General features: G+C 38.8%; 1 pseudogene across 1 annotated transcript; it reads left to right on the forward strand.

The window, feature by feature from the left end:
- Window positions 1-1,201: 1,201 nt before the first annotated feature.
- Window positions 1,202-17,859, forward strand: LOC311141398 (NLR family CARD domain-containing protein 3-like; annotated as a pseudogene). Its single transcript has 6 exons — window positions 1,202-1,258; window positions 3,459-3,647; window positions 9,967-10,051; window positions 10,180-10,408; window positions 10,789-12,580; window positions 17,641-17,859. The product of its transcript is annotated as an NLR family CARD domain-containing protein 3-like (transcript).
- The last annotated feature ends 577 nt before the right edge of the window (window positions 17,860-18,436 follow it).

The raw sequence follows: 18,436 nt of genomic DNA on the forward strand, positions 1-18,436 counted from the left end.
GGCTTCAAGAAGATATTCACTTTATCCTTTGCAACAATCTGAGCCCCCTTATCTGCTGGTTTAATTACTATATTCTGATGTTCAATGTTTCTAGAGCTTGATTTTTTGAAAGATGTGTAAGGTTAAGCTGATATACAGGTCTGGTTCTGAATTGTGAAAAGGAAGCCACATCCCTACGTATAACAGTCTGTATAGTTTCTGACACTGACTCCAACTGAGGTTCCCAATGTGAGGGGTTTGGAAATAGTATATGAGGAAAATCTGTTTCATAATCAAAATGATCTAATAACTTCAATCTTCTATGATAGAAGTATAGATCCCTCCGGAGCTCCCCGCGGTCCACCTGTTTAGGAGTTGGTATGAAAGTCAGTCCTCTTTCTAGAACCTCACTCTCGGCTTGGTTGAGCCCAATGGGACATTGCTGGTCAAGACCTCAAATCGGTTGTGAAGTAGTATGGACATATTGATGGAACAAGGTCACTAAACTGGTGGTTAGACAGGGTAGATCCAAGAGCAGGCCTCTGCTGTCATCTAGAGGGCGTTTCTCTGTACTGCTTGACACATGGAGACTCAATGGAGGAGGCACAGTTCAAAGTGCTCAAAGTAAGGCCCAAACAATTGTTTGTCAGGCTGGGATCTATAAAGCAGTATGTTCTTCAATTAGATGCCAACTAATATTCATACAGGGACAATAGGTGGGGCAGGAGGAAGAATGGTGTTCCTGATTTTCAGAGGAATTCCCCTTTTTTCTTTATGATGTACTCAAAAAATCCTTTACACAACCCCATTAAAATGACCATAAAGTATATATAGTACCTTTAAGTTAAGACGTCACAGATCTGTTCATGGCAAAGCAGTTCAATTAATGATATTAATTGACTCTTAAAGAATATAACTTATATATCATGAGCCTCATCTTGAGGAGTCACCTGTGACAGTATTCCTAGAGTAGGAGTACTGATCTGGGATCAGTTTTTCCTTTTAGATCAAAATGAAACAGATTAGATGGACAGGGGGGACCTGATCCTAGATCAGCACTCCTCCTCTGGGAAACTGCATGTATGAAACCGAACACATAGTCGTAGTCTAGTTACAGCAGGTGTTTACTGCCATCTAGTGGAAGATACCAATAAAACACTTGATTATCAGGAAGGGGAGACGGTTGAGCTGAAACAGAAAGTAAAGTTGTTCTTTTGTACAGGATCCATTTTGAGACGACAGAGCAGAAAACGCTGTATGGAGAGAACAAAAAAATAAAGTCAGTATTTCTGAATAATAATCTATTCTAATGGACAGAGTAAGAGAATGAATACCTGGAATGAGATATTACTAGTTAGTAGAACTGCTACTTGAGCTTAGTTGCTGGCAGACAGCAGTTTTCAAAGTGTTATCACATGTTATCAGTCAAACGTCTGGTAAAGATGGTGGAGGAGCTTTTAAATGATAGGGTTTTATGTTTATCTCAGGGTTTCTCAATCCTTTTGTTCTTGCCCAGCATTTACACACCTGATTCAACTAATCATCAGATATTTGAAGACAGTTTAATATTTGAGGCATACAAATGAACATTCTCAAATTTAAACCTTTTGGATTTGTATGCCTGTTTACAATTATTATAGGCCTACAGTAAATCACATTTTGGAGGGAAAAAAGCACAGCTAAACCTGGTGGACATTTAATTTAAGGACCAATGGAATGGTCTAAAACGTGCCAACTCTGCCCACCCGGGGAGCCGGCCAATGGAAAACTAATTCACCCAGTCACCGTTATAACTTCATTTCCTTATTTGGAATTGAAAGTGACTTTGTAGCCTACGCAGTTACAAAATGTCTGTTCAAACTGTGGCGCATATGGAACATTAGAACAGTGGTGGAAAAAGTAAAGATACCTTAATAGAAAATGACTCAAGTAAAAGTGAAAGCCACCCCGTAAAATACTACTTGAGTAAAAGTCTAAAAGTATTTGATTTTAAATATACTTAAGTATCAAAAGTAAATGTAATTGCTAAAGTAAAGTAGGAATAATTAAAATTAAAATTACTTATATGAAGCAAACCAGACGGCACAATTTTCTTGTTATTTTCATTTACGGATAGCCAGGGTCACATTCCAACACTCAGACATCATTTTAAAAAAGCATTTGTGTTTAGTGAGTCTGCCAGATCAGAGGCAGTAGGGATGACCAGGGATGTTCTGTTGATAAGTGCGAATTGGACAATTTTCTGAATGTAACGAGTACTTTTGGGTGTCAGGGAAATTTATGGAGTAAAAAGTACATCATTTTCTTTATGAATGTAGTGAAGTAAAAGTAAAAGTTGTTAAAAATATAAATAGTAAAGTACAGATACTTTAAAGTATTTTTACTTAAGTGCTTTACACCACTGCATTAGAAGACAGATAAATGTGTTGATTTTGAAAGAAAGACGGGCAGATTCTGCTAGGTAGGCTACGAACTATTATAAAGTTAGGTCGTCATCACAGTAGGTTTGAGCTACAGTATGATGACTTACCAACCTGATGGTCTCCGTTGGAAATGTTGTGGAAAATGTTGTACACTCAGTGTATTAAAATATGTAACATAAACAACAAATGATATGCTCAGATACACAAAATACATCTGGTTTCAGATCTAGAAGATTCTCCTCTTCAATAGTAATATCATCAATTCTGACCAGTAACTTACCTGGGGTCAAAGGTCCCTGATTTATCACTAAAATGTATAGGATGATCCATAGAGATGTCACTCTTCATGGACAGATGACTGGGTACTGGAGAGACTGATCTCAGAGTTTGGTTGGAGACTCTGGAAAACATAATAAATGACCATGAAACTAAATTTTAAACTATATCAAAATTATATTTCAATAGATCAAATACATTACATAAATCATTAAAATATATGCCATTACATAAATCAACAAACATGCAGCTCTAGCAGGGCAGGAATTTGACGAACTGACTTGTTGGAAAGGTGGCATCCTATGACGGTGCCATGTTGAAAGTCACATATGCATCGTTTTTCAAAACATAGTGAACCTGGAGGCAAAAAGCGAACCACACATTCTAACTAAATGTTGTTTATTAGCACTCAAATCTATCAATGGCATTTTCGGCACAATTTGGTGAAAGCCCCAAAGCGTTCAGAAAGCCTCTGATTCCCACCACTAGTGGACACCCCCATGAGTGTCTTTCAGAACCCCTCCTAAAACCACCTGTTTCGTTTTGGTTGTTGTTAGTGACTCTTTGTTAGTTCCTTCTTCTGTTTGAGAGACAATGTTTTATTTTTTGTTGAGGAACGTAACAATGTTCATGTGATTAAATTAAATCACCTGACTGTTTGGATATGTCTGTTAGTAAATGTTTTATTTCTAAGAGATCATGAGTAAAAGAGAACAATTGACATTCTAGAATTAGTTGTCACTGTGTTCACCACAACCAACATGCTGCATCTCTGTTTAGGGGTCAGTGGTCTAAAATGAGTCTCTCTGAGGAGAGAGAGGAGGGGGGCCCTGCCTCTAAAATGAGTCTCTCTGGAGAGAGAGAGGAGGGGGTCCCTGCCTCTAAAATGAGTCTCTCTGGGGAGAGAGAGGAGGGGGGCCCTGCCTCTAAAATACGTCTCTCTGGGGAACATGACACCAAAGCTAAGAGGTGAGATGACAATTTTATGAAGAATTTATTGATTTTATTTACAAAATAAATAGCTATCTTAAGATGAATGCACTTACTGTAAATCACTCTGGATTAGAGCATCTGCTAAATCAGGAGTTCTCAATCCGGGGTCAGTGGAGGTACTGCAGGGGTTCTGCAGCACCCTGACTGGACTCGTTGCAATGGAAGACATTTGATAGAATTTTAATACGACACAACCACTTTGCCTACTCTTCATTATTGCCTAATATAATGGAATGCATATTTCTTTGACCAATTCTGATGGTTGTTACAAGCGGAATTTTGACAATATTACCGTTATACCAACACACTCTTCACACCCGTTTAACAACTCTAAATAGCTTTGGCATCGTAGGCATCAGGGTCCCTTGTCAATAATGTTGCCTACAACTTTGCATACAATGTTCATTTTCATCGAACACATATTTCGCCCTAGATGCCTTCAATTGGCCAATTTATAGCCATGGCCAATTTAGGATTCAATTTTTAACAACTTGATGTTGCGCTCCAAAGGGATAACTTGAAAAAACATGATGTATGTAATTAAATAATCAAAAGAAAAATGTGTTCATTATACACTTAGAAAAGAAGGTTCCTTATAGAACCAAAAAGGCTTCTATCACTTCCTTAATATATGGAACCACTAAAAGTTAGATATATTTTTGGGTTCAGTGAAGAAGAACCTCTAGAGTTCTGATCAACAAAAGGTGAATGTTTTGAGGATGTGAACCCAGCAGCCCTCCAGTGGTCAGATCAACTCCAACCGTTTTTTTCCAGCGCCCGGCCCGGGATTCGAACCAGCCACCTTTCTGCCATATGTCCAACTTCTGCCACTGCTCCAACTCCTTAGCCGCTGGGCCAAAACCTGAGTTAATCTTTAGAAATAAGCATGAGTTAATCTGCCAAAACGAAGACAAAATGCTATGCATTCATTTATACCCATAAGAGTAAAATGTCTTAATTCTCAGCACTTATACGACCAATTTTCTACTCTGAGACACTTTGTGGATATGGGCCCAGATCTGAAAATATTGTTATAAAAAACTTTGAATGTTTGTTTTACATATAAAAAATAAATAAATGAATATTACTAATGTAAGCCAGTATAAAGACTGGGTTATGTATGCACTCACTAACTGTAAGTCGCTCTGGATAAGAGCGTCTGCTAAGTGATTAAAATGTAAATGTAAATGTCTTGTGTTGCTCTGCTCATGTCCGCGTTCTGGAACTGTCCGCGTCCACGTACGGTTTGGCGCCAAGCATATTGTCCAGTTACGCGCAGAGTGGTCTGTGGTGATCTTGGGGAACAACAACGGAGTTTGTTACAGTGTTGAGACACCGAAGTTTATTGTTCAATTAGCTTTTTTGCGTAATGGTCAGTAACAGTATGAGTGTAGCCAGATCCTTTTCACTCGCTATTCTTGTTTCATCTTGTGGTTCACCGGATTCGTCATCATCCTCGAGGGACAGACGAACGACCTGCTAGCTAGTCAAGCTAGTCGGTACAGCTAGCTAAGCTAGCTACTCTACCAGCAGCATCCTAGTTATCCTAGCTACCACTACATCATCACCGGCTGCCTGCATTTCTTGTGGACCGATGGAGCTCCCTGGTTGTTTCTTCCACCTGTTAAATACCGTGGAGGGCTTCTCCCTCTCTCGTTGACGGATGCTGGGTACCTACTCTCCCTCTGTCCGGTTCTCCTCTCTTCACTAGATGGATGGTAACTTTAGTGTTTAACCCCTCTGTGTCCAAGGACTGAACTTTTGAATATTATTTTCCGGGCGCCTCAAGTGACATTTTTTACAACGTTTATTTCTGATCAAATTAGTTCTTTGCATCCGCCATGGAGCCCAGTTTCATAATATTACCTTCCGTTCCAGGTTATGAAGTAATCGCGAAAAAACAGGCCTTATTTTAGGGCATTTTTCACCCTACCAGCTCCTATTAGTTCTATTGAGCTCCGTGACACCGACTCGCCTTCAGAACGTTCTATTCCCAGCCCATTGTTCTGCGTCACAATGCCAGCTTCACTATTGTTATCAATGAGACCTGCCTGCGTTAACCCTGTAGGTTTACCTCAGGTAACTTATTATTACTAAGGTTACTGCTACTTGGTGAGCGTTAACCCTGTAGGTTTACCTCAGGTAACTTATTATTAACAAGGTTACGGCTACTTGGTGAGCGTTAACCCTGTAGGTTTACCTCAGGTAACTTATTATTACCAAGGTTACTGCTACTTGGTGAGCGCTAACCCTGTAGGTTTACCTCAGGTAACTTATTATTAACAAGGTTACGGCTACTTGGTGAGCGTTAACCCTGTAGGTTTACCTCAGGTAACTTATTATTAACAAGGTTACTGCTACTTGGTGAGCGCGCTCACTGTTAACCTGAGTACATGTTGTGGGGAGCCGCAGTCTAGGCGGTGTTGTCTGGCGCAAAGCCATCAAACTTTAAACATTTTCTGGTCATGGTTAAAAAAATATTTGTTTAGAAAAAAAGGGTACAATCTAAACTAAATGGCTGCTGGGTAATTTGATATGCATCGAACTCTTCCTTCATAGGCATCAAATTGAGCGAATGCTGCGCAGGTTCACTGAGTTGCAAACCAAATGGGTATAATGGGGTGATTGTTGTCTAATCAGGTGGTCTAGCTAATGGATTTGTAGATCAAACGCAGTTGCTACCTCAGATTATGAGCCTAGCAAGTGTCATATAGCTCAGTTGGTACAGCATGGCGCTTGCAACGCCAGGGTTGTGGGTTCGTTTCCCACGGGGGGCCAGTATGAAAATGTATGCACTCACTAACTGTAAGTCGCTCTGGATAAGAGCGTCTGCTAAATATGTAAAATGTAAATGTAAAAAATGTAATGAATGAGTTATGTAGTACCCACAGATGGCCAAAGGGAGGCGCAAGAGTGCTATAAACCCAAACAGTTTTTTGCCATAAAAACCCTAAACCTAACAATCAATCAAATGTATTTATAAAGCCCTTTTTACACCAGCAGATGTCACAAAGTGCTATACAGAAACTCTTGCCCTACTTATAACCTATTTTAGCCGTAACCCTAACCCCTAATTCTAGGGTAGGGTAGCCTAGAACACTTTTAGAAACTATTTTAGTAATAATATTATCTTAGTAAATACAAATATAGTATTAAATTGCGTTTTGATTATTTTGTTGTTATTTTATTATATGTATAATTGCAAGACAGAACACTTGATAAATAAGACACATTTGTTTTATTTTTCAAATATGGTTTGAATTGGGTGACCTAGTAACCACTGTGTGAAGGTCCAGCAATTGGCGTGGGGCAGGTTTGTGACTGATCTAATACACTTTATTTCTGAGCTGCCTCACCAATGTCTGTACGTGAATTAATAACTTTTAATAGCTAAATATTTCCAATAGATGGCAGCATAAGACCACGAAGCATCAGTTATAGGCTACAAGCAGCAATATGATTGACATAAAATAGGATGCAACCAAATATTATATATCCCATGATTTTCTAAAATGGTCACTCATTACTTTAGTTAGCTATATATTTCGTATTAGGCCTGTGATGCTTTTGGAAGAGCAATTAAATAGTGACTATAGCAGGTGTTGAACCCCTGGTAAATAATCACTAGTCAGATGCTCCAACCTCAACCCTAGGATACATGCATTTTTAAATATCTAATATTACGATTAAACAACCTCGGAATAGATAAGACAAGAGTGCGTCTTCCAGCCCACCAATAAATTACATCATGCAACCCTCCCGGATAGCAAATGTACCTCAACATGCCCCTCGCTTGTGCTAGAAGGCAGAGTGCTCGCTGCTGGTTGATGAATCTGACAATGAATGTACTAGGAAAATACGTTTTTCTCGACCAGAGGTGACTAAATTAATGTTCAGGCTTATTGATCATCGTTATAGTAATGAAGTATAATTTCAAAACATGAGCATAAAAACAGCTAATAATAAACATGAATCATCATTATATTATTTCACAGTAATCTGTTAAATGCTTTTTCAGTCGTTCCTCTTGCGTTAGCAGTGTGGAAAGGGACAGTAAAAAGCGTGTGCAGGAGTTTTCCTGTGAGGGGGAGTGGTGGTGTATCCAGGGAGAAAACTAAACTAACCTTCTGAAATGTCATTCGTGGTCTTATGCTGCCATCTATTGGAATTATTTAGCAACTGCAGTAGTACTGAATAAAGTATATCCTTACTAAAGTAGTAATTAATTAATTAGTTAAATTTACCACTTACAACCATAAAATAACAATTTATAGCATAACAAACAATGAAACTGACATAAACCAAAAACATCATACATTTAGTTAACTATATATATATATATATATATATACTATTTATTTAGATGGGTGACATTATCTGCCAAAGTAATACCACTGTAGATAAAGAAGAGCTCTCCAGTAGGTGAACCAACATTTTCAAAGACCATTTTCTCAAAATTGATTATCATCTTTCAAAGCAGAATTACTTTCCCATTGTTCCTCAACTGTAGTGTATGATATACCTTTTTCTAGCTGAGTCTCTACTTTTATCCAATGTAAAAAAACACAATTTCAAATGTTGCTACATAAGACCGAATCGAGCCGGTCGGCCACATTTGACTGTATAAAACCTAGCAGTACTACTTATTTCTCTGAGAGTGAGGCAGATATATATTATTACTGTGTAAAACCTAGCAGTACTACTTATTTCTCTGAGAGTGAGTCAGATATATATTATTACTGTGTAAAACCTAGCAGTACTACTTATTTCTCTGAGAGTGAGTCAGATATATATTATTACTGTGTAAAACCTAGCAGTACTACTTATTTCTCTGAGAGTGAGGCAGATATATTATTACTGTGTAAAACCTAGCAGTACTACTTATTTCTCTGAGAGTGAGACAGATATATATTATTACTGTGTAAAACCTAGCAGTACTACTTATTTCTCTGAGAGTGAGACAGATATATATTATTACTGTGTAAAACCTAGCAGTACTACTTATTTCTCTGAGAGTGAGGCAGATGTATAGAAAATTGCACAAAAAAAACATGATTATTTGTCTCTTTGAAATGAAACCATCAAGTGATAGATTTTAAACAAATACATGTCTGTCATTGAACAATCCCATGCCATGATTAGATAGTGAAAAAACACCAATCTCTTTCATCATTTCTTTAAACAATAAAAGCTAATTTACGAACATTTCTGAAAATTGATATATAGCGTTTTGGAATGAAACTCTTCTTATGTTTCCCCATCTGAGCTCAGAGTAGATGAGAGATGTAATGTTTGTCTCTGTTGTGTTGAAGCCCAATCAAGCAGGAGAGACCAGCCTCCCCTGTACCCAGCTGTGTGTCCATGAAGAGTGACAAGTCTATGAGTCATCCTATAGGGTTTAGAGAGGGAGACTTTTCTAGTGAACAAAGTGTTAGAAATTGCGTAATTCAAATCTGGTATTGAAATAAGAATCAAGAGATCTTCAATCCAAGCTAAATTTATTATATGCAAAATGTATGTATGATAAGTATGTTGGTTCGTATACGGGCTCACTGAAAAACCTCGCAGGGCAGACAGAGAACTAAATTCATTATTACATGTTCTTCCTCAAATACTCTGACAGAGAGAGAGTTCCCACCTCTCTGCTGGCCAATCAGAGTAGAGACTTGAGCGTGGTTTAGACTTACTCAGCCAATCCGTTGGCGCACAGGTCCCCCGCCTCTTAGCGCATCCCTGTTTCCAGGCATTCGTTCACCTGTCATAGTGAGAAGAGCCAGCTCCCTCCCTACGTCCAAGGATTGTTCACAGATCACAAAGAACCAGTATAGTCTAGTATTTGGAGACACAAATTCTTATCTAATTTTACCCCCTAAAACAGCTCTTCACATCAATCACAGCCTGCCAGGTGACACAACCTACATTAGCCCAGTCAAGAATGCATTCTTTCTAAGTTAGTCATCCCATCATTTATGAGAATAATAAATCTCTCACAAAAGGTAAGAAGAACTCATGGGTCATGGTCAGTGAGTTAAACAACACTGTCTCTAGTCATTTCTCCTCTCCCATTTTCCCATTTATTTTTGTTGTTTTCATAATCCATAGGCTAATACTTTTTTCCATTTTCACAGTTCTGAAACAATATTAAACTAACACAACATTCCCTCCCTGTGTGTGTGTGTGTGTGTGTGTGTGTGTGTGTGTGTGTGTGTGTGTGTGTGTGTGTGTGTGTGTGTGTGTGTGTGTGTGTGTGTGTACTCCCTGGATGAGGAGATGTAATCTCATGTTTTGTCCACAGAAACCAACAGGAGAGATCAGACTCAGAGATTCTCAGTGGTCAGTCTTCCCAGAGTCATCAAACAGACCTGGCCTCCATATTCAGTGTATGTGGTCCTGTTATGTACATTTGTTTTGTTTACCTCAAGTAAAGTTGATCTGTCAATCATTCATTAATATGTTAATGAGAAAGCATTTAGTCTCTTGCTTAACTTATTTACTTGATTTATTTCAGTTGCTTGAAGAGAATATTATGACGTTTGTGAAGAACGAGCTGAAGATGTTCAAGAGGATTCTTAGTCCAGAACTCCCAGAAGGCTTTGAGAGTCAGAAGCAGGATAAGGAAGTGGTGGATGCTGAAGATGAGAAGCAGGAGAGCAGTGCCAGAGAGGGGGCTCTGAAGATCACACTGCACGTCCTGAGGAAAATGAACCAGAAGGAGCTTGCTGACACACTGGAGAAAAGTAAAACCTGTCTGCCTCATGTTGAATGCTGTTTTAGAACATTTAAAAGCTGTAGCTAAAGTACAGCTAAAGTAGCTGTGTAACTCAATGATATTGTAGCAGCCTTAACACAACAACTAGTGATCTCATCAAGTAGCAGCAGGGATGTGTTAGAGAGAGAGAGAGAGAGAGAGAGAGAGAGAGAGAGAGGGAACATTATTGCCATCAATAATGATATAAATCAGTCACACCAGTGTGTAATGCATTATGAAAACATTTACAGATTTATACAGACAAGAGAATAAATGATTATAATTTAAACTTTATAAGACAGTCTTACAATACTGTAGGCATTAAAACAGACATCATATTAATATCCTCTGTGTTATTTCTTCATTCAGATGAGCTTGCTGTGATTTGTCAACGTGAACTCAAATCTAATCTAAAGAAGAAGTTTCAATGTGTTTTTGAGGGGATCGCTAAACAAGGAAACCAAACACTTCTCAATAAGATCTACACAGAGCTCTACATCACAGAGGGTGGAACAGGAGAGGTCAATAATAAACATGAGCTGAGACAGATTGAGACAACAACCAGGAAACAAGCAAGACCAGAGACTGCAGTCAAATGTAACGACATCTTCAAACCCTTAACTGGACAAGACAAACTTATCAGAACTGTGCTGACAAAGGGAGTCGCTGGCATTGGAAAAACAGTCTCTGTGCAGAAGTTCATTTTGGACTGGGCTGAAGGAAAAGCAAATCAGGATGTCCAATTTGTATTTTCATTCCCTTTTCGGGAGCTGAATTTGAGGAAAGGTGAAAAACAAACTTTGATTGAACTTCTCAATCACTTCTCAATCGAAACCAAAGAATCAAGAATCTCCAACTACGACAAGTACAAAGTTCTGTTCATCTTTGATGGTCTGGATGAGTGCCGACTGCCCCTAGACTTCCAGAAGAACAAGATTTGTTTTGACGTCACAGAGTCAACCTCAGTGGATGTTCTGCTGACAAATCTCATCAAGGGAAATCTGCTTCCCTCTGCTCTCCTCTGGATAACTACCCGACCTGCAGCAGCCAATAAGATCCCTTCAGTGTGTGTTGACCAGGTGACAGAGGTACGAGGGTTCAATGACCCACAAAAGGAGGAGTACTTCAGGAAGAGATTCAGTGATCAGGACCTGGCCAGCAGAATCATCTCACACATAAAGACATCAAGGAGCCTCCACATCATGTGCCACATTCCAGTCTTCTGTTGGATTTCTGCAACAGTCCTTGAACACATGCTGAAACATAAGACAGAAGAGATGCCCAAGACTCTGACTGAGATGTACTCACACCTTGTGGAGTTTCATACCAAACAGAAGAATGAAAAGTATATTGGGAAAGAAGAAACGGGTCCACACTGGAATAAAGAGAGCATTCTGTCACTGGGAAAACTGGCTTTTCAACAGCTTGTGAATGGCAATCTGATTTTCTATGAAGAAGACCTGAAAGAGGCTGGCATTGATGTCAATGAAGCCACAGTGTACTCAGGATTGTGCACACAGCTCTTTAAAGAGGAATGTGTGCTGTACCAGGACAAGGTGTACTGCTTCGTGCATCTGAGCATTCAGGAGTTTCTGGCTGCTGTATATGTGTTCCTCTCATTCATCAACAACAATGAGAATCTAATGGCGGAACAGCAATCAAAGTCCAGCAACTTTTCTGTGAGGATCAGAAACAAGCCTGAAGTTACTGTCTACAAGAGTGCAGTGGATAAAGCCTTACAAAGTGAGACGGGAAACCTGGACCTGTTCCTCCGCTTCCTTCTGGGCCTCTCACTGGAGTCCAATCAGAAGCACTTATGAGGTCTACTGACAAAGACAAGAAGCAGCTCACAGAGCCATGAAGAAACAGTCAAGTACATCAAGGAGAAGATCAGGGAGAATCCCTCTCCAGAGAGGTGCATCAATCTGTTCCACTGTCTGAATGAACTGAATGACCATTCTCTAGTGAAGGAGATCCAAAGCTACCTGAGATCAGGAAGTCTCTCAGAAGAAGATCTCTCACCTGCACAGTGGTCAGCTCTGGTCTTTGTGTTGCTGACTTCAGAAAAGGAGCTGGATGTGTTTGACCTGAAGAAATACTCCAGATCGGAGGAAGGTCTTCTGAGGCTGCTGCCAGTGGTCAAAGCCTCCAGAGCTGCTCTGTGAGTACATAAAATGACATTTAAGTACTAATCATCAGGAAGAAATATTCAGTTTAGAGAAATATATGTATTATAATATGTATATAATATTCTATTGAAAAACATATTGAATCAATGCATTGATGTTCACATTAGTATAACAATATGACCATACAATTCTAGGAGACGGAAGATGAATCTATATGTTGTTTAAGAGAATAAACCAAATGCATCTGCCATTGTCCTTCTACACTACTGGTGTTAAATTAACAGTGTGTTTGTGAAATCATGATGATCTCTTTGCAGGCTGTCAGGCTGTGGAGTCACAGAGGAAGGCTGTGCTTCTCTGGTCTCAGCTCTGAAGTCAAACCCCTCACACCTGAGAGAGCTGGATCTGAGTAACAATGACCTAAAGGATTCAGGAGTGAAGCTGTTCTCTGCTGGACTGGGGAATCCCCACTGTAAACTGGAGACTCTGAGGTCAGTATTCCTGTAGTTGGTCAACAAGTGATAACTGTTCACCAGATCCACATGTGTTTACCAGGCACACATAGTCCACACCATATGTGTTTGGACAGTGAAGCTTACAGTTTTACATTTGGTGTTATGCTCCAGCATTTTGGATTTCAGATAGAATGTTTCATATTAGGCAACAGTACAGAATGTCACCTTTTATTTCAGGTTTTTCATACATATCTGTTTTACTGTTTAGATACGAAAGCACTTTATGTATCTAGTTCTCCCATTTGAAGAAGTCGTAATTATTTGGACAAATTCATTTACCGTAGTCAAAAGTTTAGTATTTGGTCCCATATTCCTTACCTGCAGTGATTACATCAAGCTTGTGATTCTACAAACTTGTTGAATACATTTGCAGTTTGTCTTGGTTGTGTTTTTGATGATGTTTTTCCCAATAGAAACTGAATTGTGAATAATGTCCTGTCATTTTGGAGTCACTTCACTTGTATTGTCAGTAAGAATCGAAGATGTTTCTGAACACTTCTACATTCATGTGGATGCTACCATGATTATGAATAATCATGAATGAATGGTGAATAATGATGAATGAGAAAGTTACAGAGGAACAAGGATCATACCCCCTCTGTTATTGGTAATGGTGAGAGGTTAGCATGTTTTGTTGTAGCCTCTAACTTTCTCACTCATTATTATTCATGATTCATTCATGATTTTTCTTAATCATGTCATCATCAGGATTAATTTAGTAATGTTTAGAAACATGTTATCTACTCACTTAGACAGAAAATTACTCCAGTCATCATCCACCATTCAGTTACTATTGGACAAAACATAACCCAAAACACAACCAAAACAAACTGCAAATGCAACCAACGAGTTTGGGACCAAATACTAAACTTTTGACTACTTTAATACACTATAAGTGAATTGGTCAGAATACTTATGACTTCTTCAAATAGGGGACTAGATACATAAAGTCCTTTCTTTTCTAAACGGTGAAACAGATACAGTGGGGGAAAAAAGTATTTAGTCAGCCACCAATTGTGCAAGTTCTCCCACTTAAAAAGATGAGAGAGGCCTGTAATTTTCATCATAGGTACACGTCAACTATGACAGACAAATTGAGAAAAAAAAATCCAGAAAATCACATTGTAGGATTTTTAATGAATTTATTTGCAAATTATGGTGGAAAATAAGTATTTGGTCACCTACAAACAAGCAAGATTTCTGGCTCTCACAGACCTGTAACTTCTTCTTTAAGAGGCTCCTCTGTCCTCCACTCGTTACCTGTATTAATGGCACCTGTTTGAACTTGTTATCAGTATAAAAGACACCTGTCCACAACCTCAAACAGTCACACTCCAAACTCCACTATGGCCAAGACCAAAGAGCTGTCAAAGGACACCAGAAACAAAATTGTAGACCTGCACCAGGCTGGGAAGACTGAATCTGCAATAGGTAAGCAGCTTGGTTTGAAGAAATCAACTGTGGGAGCAATTATTAGGAAATGGAAGACATACAAGACCACTGATAATCTCCCTCGATCTGGGGCTCCACGCAAGATCTCACCCCGTGGGGTCAAAATGATCACAAGAACGGTGAGCAAAAATCCCAGAACCACACGGGGGGACCTAGTGAATGACCTGCAGAGAGCTGGGACCAAAGTAACAAAGCCTACCATCAGTAACACACTACGCCGCCAGGGACTCAAATCCTGCAGTGCTAGACGTGTCCCCCTGCTTAAGCCAGTACATGACCAGGCCCGTCTGAAGTTTGCTACAGTGCATCCAGAAGAGGATTGGAAGAATGTCATATGGTCAGATGAAACCAAAATATAACTTTTTGGTAAAAACTCAACTCGTTGTGTTTGGAGGACAAATAATGCTGAGTTGCATCCAAAGAACACCATACCTACTGTGAAGCATGGGGGTGAAAACATCATGCTTTGGGGCTGTTTTTCTGCAAAGGGACCAGGACGACTGATCCATGTAAAGGAAAGAATGAATGGGGCCATGTATCGTGAGATTTTGAGTGAAAACCTCCTTCCATCAGCAAGGGCATTGAAGATGAAACGTGGCTGGGTCTTTCAGCATGACAATGATCCCAAACACACCGCCCGGGCAACGAAGGAGTGGCTTCGTAAGAAGCATTTCAAGGTCCTGGAGTGGCCTAGCCAGTCTCCAGATCTCAACCCCATAGAAAATCTTTGGAGGGAGTTGAAAGTCCGTGTTGCCCAGCGACAGCCCCAAAACATCACTGCTCTAAAGGAGATCTGCATGGAGGAATGGGCCAAAATACCAGCAACCGTGTGTGAAAACCTTGTGAAGACTTACAGAAAATGTTTGACCTGTGTCATTGCCAACAAAGGGTATATAACAAAGTATTGAGAAACTTTTGTTATTGACCAAATACTTATTTTCCACCATAATTTGCAAATAAATTCATTAAAAATCCTACAATGTGATTTTCTGGATTTTTTTTTCTCATTTTGTCTGTCATAGATGACGTGTACCTATGATGAAAATTACAGGCCTCTCTCATCTTTTTAAGTGGGAGAACTTGCACAATTGGTGGCTGACTAAATACTTTTTTCCCCCACTGTATGTATGAAAATACCCTAAATTAAAAGGTGACATTATATACTGTCACCTCATATGAAACATTTGATCTCAAATCCAAAATGTTGGAGTACAGAGTCACATTTAAAATGTCTGTTTCACTGTCAAAATAGATATGGTGTGGACTGTATACTCAATACAATCTAAATATGATACCTCACTGTCTGTCTTTTGACTGATACTGCTTTTTAAACTGCTCTGGTCAGTCTACTCAAATATTCGTACTATACATTTTTCTCTCTACACACAATATTATGATTTTTTCTAATAATTATATATATATATGGCAGGTTTCAGGACACTGATATATCTGAAAATGTTGAAAAAATATACTGCCACTACTTTCACCACCAAAGAATAGCATTGTGGTTTTAGTATGATTTGACTCTTTGCAGGCTGTCACGCTGTCTAGTCAGAGAGGAAGGCTGTGCTTCTCTGGTCTCAGCTCTGAGGTCAAACCCCTCACACCTGAGAGAGCTGGACCTGAGCTACAATGACCTGAAGGATTCAGGAGTGAAGCTGCTCTCTGCTGGACTGGGGAATCCCCACTGTAAACTGGAGACTCTGAGGTCAGTATTCCTGTAGTTGGTCAACAAGTGATAACTGTTCACCAGATCCACATGTGTTTACCAGGCACACATAGTCCACACCATATGTGTTTGGACAGTGAAGCTTACAGTTTTACATTTGGTGCTATGCTCCATCATTTTGGATTTGAGATATAATGTTTCATATTAGGCGACAGTATATAATGTCACCTTTTATTTGAGGATATTTTCATACATATCTGTGTTACTGTTTAGAAATGAAAGCACTTTATGTGTCTAGTTCTCCCATTTGAAAAAGTTGTAATAATTTGGACATATTCACTTATATTGTATTAAAGTAGTCATAAGTTTAGTATTTGGTCCCATATTCCTTACCCACAGTGATTACATCAAGCTTGTGATTCTACAAACTTGTTGAAAGCATTTGCAGTTTGTCTTGGTTGTGTTTTGGATGATGTTTTTCCTGATAGAAACTGAATGGTGAATAATGTCCTGTCATTTTGGAGTCACTTCACTTGTATTGTCAGTAAGAATAGAAGATGTTTCTGAACACTTCTACGTTCATGTGGATGCTACCATGATTATGAATAATCATATATGAATCGTGAATAAGGATGAATGAGAAAGTTACAGAGGAACAAGGATCATACCCCCTCTGTTATTGGTAATGGTGAGAGGTTAGCATGTTTTGTTGTAGCCTCTGTAACTTTCTCACTCATTATTATTCATGATTCATTCATAATTTTTATTAATCATGTCATCATCAGGATTAATTTAGTAGTGTTTAGAAACATGTTATCTACTCACTTAGACAGAAAATTACTCCAGTCATCATCCACCATTCAGTTACTATTGGACAAAACATAACCCAAAACACAACCAAAACAAACTGCAAATGCAACCAACGAGTTTGAGACCAAATACTCAACTTTTGACTACTTTAATACACTGTAAGTGAATTGGTCAGAATACTTATGACTTCTTCAAATGGGGGACTAGATACATAAAGTGTTTTCATTTCTAAACGGTGAAACAGATATGTATTAAAATTACCTCAAATAAAAGGTGACATTATATACTGTCACCTCATATGTAACATTTGATCTCAAATCCAAAATGTTGGAGTATAGAGCCACATTTAAAATGTTAGCTTCACTGTCAAAATAGATATGGTGTGGACTGTATACTCAATACAATCTAAATCTGATACCTCACTGTCTGTCTTTTGACTGATACTGCTTTTTAAACTGCTCTGGTCAGTCTACTCAAATATTTGTACTATACATTTTTCTATCTACAAGCAATATTATGATTTTTTCTAATAATAATATATAAATGGAAGGTTTCAGGACACTGGTATGAATGAAAAAATATACTGCCACTATTTTCACCACCAAAGAATAGCAGTGTGGTTTTAATATGATTTGACTCTTTGCAGGCTGTCAGGCTGTCTAGTCACAGAGGAAGGCTGTGCTGCTCTGGTCTCAGCTCTGAACTCAAACCCCTCACACCTGAGAGAGCTGGACCTGAGCTACAATGACCTGAAGGATTCAGGAGTGAAGCTGCTCTCTGCTGGACTGGGGAATCCCCACTGTAAACTGGAGACTCTGAGGTCAGTATTCCTGTAGTTGGTCAACAAGTGATAACTGTTCACCAGATCCACATGTGTTTACCAGGCACACATAGTCCACACCATATGTGTTTGGACAGTGAAGTTTACAGTTTTAAATTTGGTGCTATGCTCCAGCATTTTGGATTTGAGATCAAATGTTTCATATTAGGTGACAGTATATAATGTCACCTTTTATTTGAGAGTATTTTCATACATATCTGTGTTACTGTTTAGAAATGAAAGCACTTTATGTATCTAGTTCTCCCATTTGAAAAAGTCGTAATAATTTGGACATATTCACTTATATTGTATTAAAGTAGTCATACGTTTAGTATTTGGTCCCATATTCCTTACCTGCAGTGATTACATCAAGCTTGTGATTCTACAAACTTGTTGAATGCATTTGCAGTTTGTCTTGGTTGTGTTTTGGATGATGTTTTTCCCAATAGAAACTGAATGGTGAATAATGTCCTGTCATTTTGGAGTCACTTCACTTGTATTGTCAGTAAGAATAGAAGATGTTTCTGAACACTTCTACATTCATTTGGATGCTACCATGATTATGAATAATCATGAATGAATCGTGAATGATGATGAATGAGAAAGTTACAGAGGAACAAGG

The sequence above is a fragment of the Coregonus lavaretus genome (assembly GCF_964263955.1).
Source record: "Coregonus lavaretus genome assembly, chromosome: 2".
In the NCBI taxonomy this organism is placed as follows: domain Eukaryota; kingdom Metazoa; phylum Chordata; class Actinopteri; order Salmoniformes; family Salmonidae; genus Coregonus; species Coregonus lavaretus.